Source organism: Apaloderma vittatum, unplaced genomic scaffold (assembly GCF_000703405.1).
Source record: "Apaloderma vittatum isolate BGI_N311 unplaced genomic scaffold, ASM70340v1 scaffold12521, whole genome shotgun sequence".
In the NCBI taxonomy this organism is placed as follows: domain Eukaryota; kingdom Metazoa; phylum Chordata; class Aves; order Trogoniformes; family Trogonidae; genus Apaloderma; species Apaloderma vittatum.
Genome location: NW_009700837.1, coordinates 1 through 8,477, shown reverse-complemented (window position 1 = coordinate 8,477; position 8,477 = coordinate 1).

Here is an 8,477-nt window from a genome sequence, read left to right as displayed (position 1 = left end):
GGCACTTTTCAGTAAGTCAGTAAAAAGGCATTCTCTTCCCTGACTTAGAACATTGTATAGCATGTTGCTCACTGAATAATTTGCTGGTTGCAGCTAGCCCACCCCATTATTAATTTAACAGCCATAGCAAGCATACTCACTGAACTGGTACTTGATTGCAGATGAGTACCTGAACATATCTGCACTGAGTTGCTTACATATGTAAACACATGTGCGCACACACACACGTACATTTATAAGGCAAAAGGTTAAATGAGTGTATTTTCTCTCTCATAGCTGGATTTGTGCTGGAAATATGTTAGGAATCCTGAAAAAAATGAAATTAGTTAAGGCTAAGACTGAGGGACAACAGCTGTTGGAGCAATTTACCACTAGGTGAACTGGATTCCCTTGCCACTTGAAGTCCTGAAATCAAGGAAGCATATTTTGACAGCTGAAGTGGAGGCTGTGTGCTAAAGAATTCCTGGTTACCCATTACATTCAGGGGCTCAAATGACCATTTATTACTCCTTCTGGCTCTAGACTGCAGTAAGCTATGGGAAAACATTCTCCTAGAATTCAGTGGCAGAACTTACCTTGTTATCTTCAACGAGAATAAGATTGGATTCCAATCACTGCCATGTAACAGTTGCACTCATTTTAGCTAACAGCATGATACACACAGAATTCAGATAGGAAAAGTAGAGAGAAAAATATCCTTGATGGATTTTAGTGTTTGTTATTTAGGTGTGATTGTGGAGATTATCACGTACAGAAGATCTGGTTGTGGTTATCAGCACAGCTCTTGAAAAACGGTGCAGGGGAGATCCTTTTGAATTGAATCAATAACAGAGGTATTTAAATATAGCACATGCAAGGTATCCCCTGTAGAGAAATGCTGCTTTCCAGCCTTTATCCTGGTAAGCCCTGGGCAGCTGTAGTTCCAATGTAGCTTTCAGATCTGAAGCCTTAATTTTCTATTAGATTAGCATGAGCTAATTAGTGTCTTGATCCCAATGAAGCACTTGAGCAAGAGAGATTCACAGCATTAATGTGAAATCCATTCCTAAGAGTTTTTCTGGATTGAGACATAAATCTTTTGCAAGACTTACCTGTGTCTGGCATCTCCCATGAAAACAAGCAGGCGTTTCAGGTGCTGCCCATGACAACTGGAGTCTGACTGACAGGGAACTGTTCCCACAGCTGTGACACTATCACCTGCGTGCTGTTGTCAGAAAACGCGCTGCTTTTTGTGTGTGCTTCTCTCCCTCTGAACCCAATTAACGTATGCAAGTGTGTGTGTGTAGTAGCAGTAATGTGTAAGGACAAGATGCAGCAGACTGTGTGAGCCCATGAAATCTCAGACTGTCATTCTAATCCTATGTAAGTGTGGTGCTATCAAACAAAAGAAAAAAGTATAAACTTTTAAATCCCATTGATGTACTACTTGATTTTTAAAATCCTGCTGCTTATACAAATTTTCCTTTCCAGGCATACATATACGCACATGCATATTGTTATCAGATGTAATTATTAAACCTGAAAACAAATTTTCTAACCACAATCCAGCTTAATGCCTTGCATTAAACCACAGCCACAGGACAAACAGCCCAGGCCTGCCTTTGGGCAGCCTGCCAGCCCCCAGGCATCCTGCTGCAGGTCCACTTGTGGTCCCTGGCTGGAGCACATCACTCGGGTAGTGCTGAGCGATGGCAGAGCGGCCAGGATCCTCCTCCCTGGAGTTGTTCCACCCTGCAGCCATTTTGGGGAGGCGGAGGCAGCCCAGAACAAAACAGTCCCAGGCAATAGCACAGACAAAAAGCCATCTGCCATCATGCTGCCTGTAACCAGCCAAGCCTCCTGTAGCCCACCTCTCCTGCAGGACAGCAGTGCACCTTCAGCGATGTCAAGACTGAAAAAGGAACTAAAAACGACAGGAAAAATATAATGTAAGCTTTTAAGTGGAAAAGCAACAGTACTTTCTTCAAAATCTGGAATGGATTGTATTAGTAAACTTGTAGACATTGGAATAACTGTGCTACACTCATATTGATTTCTTAAAGAATAACAGAGACCAACTGTGTTATAATTTTCAGTTTTGTTTAATACTATATGAACTCATGCAGGATTTTCTAATTAGCGGGTCTGTTTTAACCTACCTCAGCTAGAACGCTACTGGACCCTGAATTTCCTCTTGAGTGTGCTCTTCTATGAACCTAACCGTTGTAATCACAGCATTGGCTTTGAGTATTGTCAGTCAGAGTAGCGTATGGGAATACTGTACATAAGTTGCACATAGTTTTTTTATATTGGGAAACATCTCATGATAATTTTAATACAGAAGGCACTCCACTTGTTGTACTAAAAACAAAAGGGCGTTGTTTGTTTTGGGACTGAACCTTTGTCTTTACTCCCAGCTTCTGTGAAGGAAACCCAAATGAGTTTACATCTTCCCAATCTTCAACCATTGCCAGATGTTCAAAATTAACTATGAATGGCTTTTAAAAGTGTTTGCAGTACTTGGTTCTAATTGTCATAGTTGTTTTGTTATTGGTTCCTGGTGTGTTATATCTTGGGGAGAACACAATGAGTGATACAGGTTACTAATTGAAATATGGACAGTAGGTAGGGACGTGCTTCAGAGCTGTAGAAAAGCTCGTTTGTTATCCTCTACACATTCTAGCATTCATGAGAGTAGGGTACCATTTCAGACTCCTTTTAACCTAGCGGAGGTGCAAGTTAAGTAAAAGGAATGCAGTTAAAAATAGGTAACCCGCATTAGTAGGACTAATTTAGCCTCAGTCAAAAACTAAACAGAGTGGTTTATGTGTTGATTGCGTACACATTCAAGGACTTGGGTTTGGCATGGCCCATAGCAATAAACCAATTACCCCAATAGCGTGTAGTCTCATGACTTCAGCTGGATACATTTTGGTAGTTTGATTAACAGAACTAATGCTTAAGCAGTTAGAATTACACTAGGCAACTAATTGCTCCTCACATTAATATTTATGCAGAGCAGACTTTTCCCTTTGCAGAACAGCATGAGGCAGCAAGAAGTGGGGCACCTGCAACTCCCCACTCAGGCTGGGAGTAGTTTGCTTTTCTGCTGGTAACTCCGCCAAGGTCCTTCTTGCTATATATGCATCAGTTTGCATGTTCGTCATCTACAGCAACTCTTACACCAGTTTTTCCGTCCTTCAAATCCCTTCTTTAGGAGGGAGTCAGATTTTAGGACTATGGTCCTTGGAGAAACTGTCAAGGGAGAACCCAAGGGGCTGAAGAGCAGCACAAATACTCCAGGGGACCACTTTGGATGCTCTCATTTCCTTTTGGTTCCTTGGGGTATTTGTAGCGCTCGCTGGGACTTGAAGTTCCTCCAACACCTGGACCCACACAGAGCTGCCTTTCACAGAACTTTTTTGTTCCTAGCAGCCAGGCTGCTCCTTAAAAGTAGGAGAGCAGAGCCTTCTGCACGGGGATGAATCCCATCCTCTCCAGTACAGAGTCCCTGCAAGGTAGCTGTGAATTGACTTAACGTAAAACAAAAAAAATCCAAACAAACAAACAAAAAAACCCCAACCACAAACCACAAACAAACAACCCCTCCTCTAATAAATACAACAAAGCTTGACATCTGCATACATCACTTTGGAACCTCTGCACAGCTGCTGAATAAATACAGCGGGCAAACGTTCTGTCCTGCAGAGCAACAAGGGACTCCTAGTTTTCACCCACCCCTGTGAACTCCAGCCTGAGTCTTTGTGAACCTGCTTCCTGGCTCTTTCCTCTGCAAATTTCCCTGTTTGGTGGGAACAAACAGAACTGTGCCATCAGGAGCACTGTCAGACTTCTTAAGGCATGCAATACTACACAGTTTCCACTCTCTTCCCTCATCAACTCAAAAAGAGCTCACGAGAAGATCTCTTGCAAAGACTTAATGTCAGTATGAGCACAGGCCTAGCTGACAATCCCTTACTACTTCTGCTGTGAAAAGGTATGTGCTATTAAATATCAGTGAGGACAGTAACATACTGTGATGTATCATGAATTTGGAAAGCAATTTGGCTGCTAAAAACATAGAAAAGATAGGCAAACAGCATCTTCACCTCCTATACTTGCCTATTCAGTTAAGATATATAGAGGAAAGTACATTGAACTGAACAAAATAAATAAAAATCACATGAGCTTACATATATCAGAGTTTAAGAGGAAAAGTATTAAATGTAATTTATTATATGCCTAATGTTTCACCATGTTGTAAATAATGCCATGATAGTGTATTGCTGTAGTTTGTTCTTGGCTAGTGATAGAGTTCTGACATTGTGCTGTGTAAGCTTTGATTTTTATTTTGTGGGGTTTTTGTTCCAAAGTGTAGTTAGTAAAGATGACAGAGAACACCCAATAACTCTGGTTTCTGAGTTGTTCTAGAGCAAGAAGAAATATGTGATGCAGCTTTTTTCTCTTTCTTACATAATAATATTTCTTAAACAAGGTAAGAGAGAGGTGAGATCAAGGATAAGCTGCCACTACCACTGTATGAAAAACACCATGTTTGTGGCTGCCAACAAGAGGTTGTGCATTTTTGGACCACAGTTCAGATTACCGATTCCTGTGAGAAGGGATGCAGAGTACCGACAACCTGGTACCATTGAGTACATCCTTTGCTCGCAAGCAGAAAGATGAGGAGAGAGAGTTGTTAGACCTAATCTCAGGCCTTACCAGCTTTGCAGCATCCTGCTTAAATAGCAAAATCAAGAATTCCACTTTGAACCAGGCCAGATAATATGAAACCCCCAAGCATCTTGGCTAGATCAACTTTGGAAGGGAGATTATGGTTTCAAGTCCTTCAACAGGTTATGGTAACAAACCAACCACGTTGCAAATGTAAAGGGCACTTGTCACAGAAAATTACCAAACAGATGGAGAGTCTTTTTAAAAAATCATTATTATTTTGTATTTTTCTTTTAAAAAAGTGAACTGCTTCTAGTTTTTACTGACAATATTTCTGGCGATTCCTCTGCCCATGGCAGCACTGAACGCTGCGTGCACACACATACACACAACCGGCTGGAACAGCAGCCTGAAGCACAAATCCATCATAAATCAGATGTACTTGGTCTTCTTATGTGCAGAAGCCCATATGCAAACCCCAGAGATTGCACGTGCGAGGCTCCTGCATCTTTGGACAATACGGGAGATAAAACGTGCGTTTTACTGACAGAGGCGCTTGGTAGCGTTTTCCCCTCCTGTTTAGCAATCTTTTTGTTACATTTGTTATTGCAAACAGATGCAAGCAGAATTAATTACAAAATTATTATTATGCTAATTGGAGGGCTTCCAACATTTTCTTGTGAAGCAGTAGATAGAAATATTCCTGGATCCCAGCTGTGTTCCTTCATCCTCCACCTCCTTTAAATGTTGTCAGTAAAAACACTGACCTTTTCTAGGTAGCATGGTGAGAAGACATTATGTGATGAATGTTAAAATAAATGCATGAGGTAAACCTGCTGTTATTTCTGGTTGTTATATGAAGCATGAATAACACTAATTTAAATGTTGGCAACCCAAAAAGTGCAAAGGAATAAGAAAATGGTGTTCACTTCTGGATACGTGAAAGTCGAAAAGTTGTTTCTGTGTTTTCTTATTAAGCACATTTTTTTTCTTTCGTGTCATTTCCCACAGCTTATATGAATTTGGAGCTGGTGAAATATACATCTCTGCTGTATGTGTCTGTCACCAGATCAAGGGGAAAATACAAAACTTTTTATAATTTTGTACCTGTAGCAAACATTTGTATTTTTCGAATTGGAAACAAACCGCTTTTTGTCTTTTGGTGCGACTAAAACTTTGTGTATTATTATTATTATTATTACCCTTTTGGAAAACCTGACACATGAGTTTATGCTGTTTTACAGTTTCTAAATAAATTCTTAAAACATTGCCAACAAATTCAGCATCAATACCCTATTTATTATTACAAAAATATGTCATAATGCAGATAGGGCAGTCGGGCAGCGTGCACTAACTCCAACTGTTGATCCTGCTTTGTTACAACAGTTGAGAATAATCTGGTACCTGGAGAAAGCCAAGAGTCCTCCCTCAGAGCAACCACCTGTGCCTCAACTTCAGACATTCAGTGGCATGAAACCCCTCTCTTCCTCAGCATGACTCCGTTAGCTCTGGCTCACGGTGGTTACAGAGGACCTGGGGGTGTGTTACTTGGCTCCAACATATCTTAGATGCTTTGGGTGATTTCCCATTCTCCTTAAATTTCTGACACTGGAGTAAGCAGAGCCTGGAAATACCTGTGACAGCAACAGAATCCGACTGGAAAAAAACCTTTAGCTTTTTTTGTCAGACTAGGCAGAAAGCATGTCAGGGCAGCAAAGATCAAACTTTGTAAGATGGTTTAAAATTATATGTATCACTTTGGAGCTGCACACCTCTCTCAGGCAGGTGCCTTTTGAGGGACTGAGCGATGCTACAGAGCAGCACATTCAGCCCCTGCAAATGCACTCATCAAAGCTATGCAACCCACATAAATGTTTTAATAAAAGTGGAATAAAACATGCCGACATGCTAAGAGAAGCATCGGGGTAAGAAACAGAAACTCAGCCAAAACAACCAGGAATAAGTACAGACACCGTCCATCCATGGCCTTTTTTTCTGCAAGAGACAACTTGGCACCAACTCTTTCATGGCAAAGAGTTCGATAGGAAGGAAAGATAATCACAACAATTTTAGCATATGGAGAAACTGGAATAAACTGTCACAGGAAAGGCATGCAGAAGAGAGCAAATAGAGGAGAAATCCTTGCATTCTTCCTTTATCCCTCATTCCTCTATCTGACCAAAGGTAAAGGTTAAAATAAACTGGTCCCTGATCTCCTTTGCCCACAATCAATCAGTTACTCAGTCAACACCGGCTTTCATGCATCAGTACATGCTCCAAAAGCAACACAGTTTCCTGTCTGAACACACGCATACGTACTCTGTTAATTAACACACACCGGTCCAGATAAATGCTAGCTGCATAACAGGTTCTCAGTAGTTTTGTTTGCCAAATGTTAATGCATCTAGTAACAAAATAGGACTGAAGGTACACCGTTTACCTGGGAACAACGTCCTACAAAAGATGTAGCATGTCCACCTCAAATGACCCTGGGGATTTGATATAAAAACCCATCACCATGTAACAGAAACCTTTCATAATGCAATAAAAAATGAAAAAAAAACCAAAATTCTGAATAAGCTTTTATTTTTTTTATTTTCTTTTTTCCCCTGCAAGCTTTCATTTCCACTGTCAGCTTGGCATTTCAGGTTTCAACTTTTTATTTTAAGAATTGGGGGGTTTTAAACTCTTGAATGAGCTTACAAGCTTGAGACATAGACTCCAAAAACTAGGTGCTCTGACCAACTTTCGCTCCTAAATAGCTTTTGGGAGCTGTGGAGGTGGAAAGTGAACCCTTTAAATTATCAAAGCTAACTGAGGACATAAATTCCCACAACACGTTATACCCAAAGCCAGCTGAACACAACTTTATCTAGAGGCGAGCAATGAAAAACAGAGCTCAAGGATTAACAAGGAATTAAAAAATACAGGTTATCCCACAACATCCAAAGCCCATCTGTTGCCTAGACAAGTCTTGATGCTCTGTACTCAGTTCTGCTGTGTGATTACACCTTCACACGCAACCATGATGTGACATTTCTCTAAATCTCTATCTCTAATCCAGACAGGATTGTTAATTCAGGTTTGAATCTGCAACCAATACTGAATAAAAAGAAATCAAATTATGCAATTATGAAATGAGATAACAGTATTTAGCAACCCAAATCTGCACACCCCTCCTCTTCCCAGATGGGTCCAGAAACACTCCCTTCCGCCTTTTACCTGGCTCTCCTTCCCTCTGGGCTCTCTCCCTCCTCTTAGCCCTCTCTGTGCTGGCAGGGCACTTCTCCAGGACCTGACAGTGGATGCCGTGGGGGAAGGAGCATGCCAGTAAGCACCCCCTTCTGTGGTGTGGCTCTCCCCATCCCAGCCAGAACACTTTCCCATCCTCTGAAGGCGGCAGCCTTTGATGCTGCTGTGTGGGGAGAGGACTGTGCTGCTGTTCTTGTCTTGCTGCAAGCTGAGGCAGACCCAGGTGGCAGCCAGGAAGGGTGCTTTGCTCCCCTGGCATGCAGGGGTGTTGTGGTTTGACCCTGGCTGGCAGCCAGGTGCCCACACAGCCGCTCTCTCACTCCCCCTTCTCTGCTAGACAGGGGCTCAAAGGGCTCAAGGTTTGAGATAAGGACAGGGAGATCACTTCCATTTACCGTTCTGGGCAAAACAGACTCGATTTGGGGTAAATTAGCTAGATTTATTAAGAACAAATCAGAGGACAGCAGTGAGAAACAAGAAAAAGCAAACATCTTAAAAGAACACCTTCCCCCATCCCTCCCTTCTTCCTGGGTTTAGCATCGATCCCGGTTTCTCCATCTCCTCCACCCAAG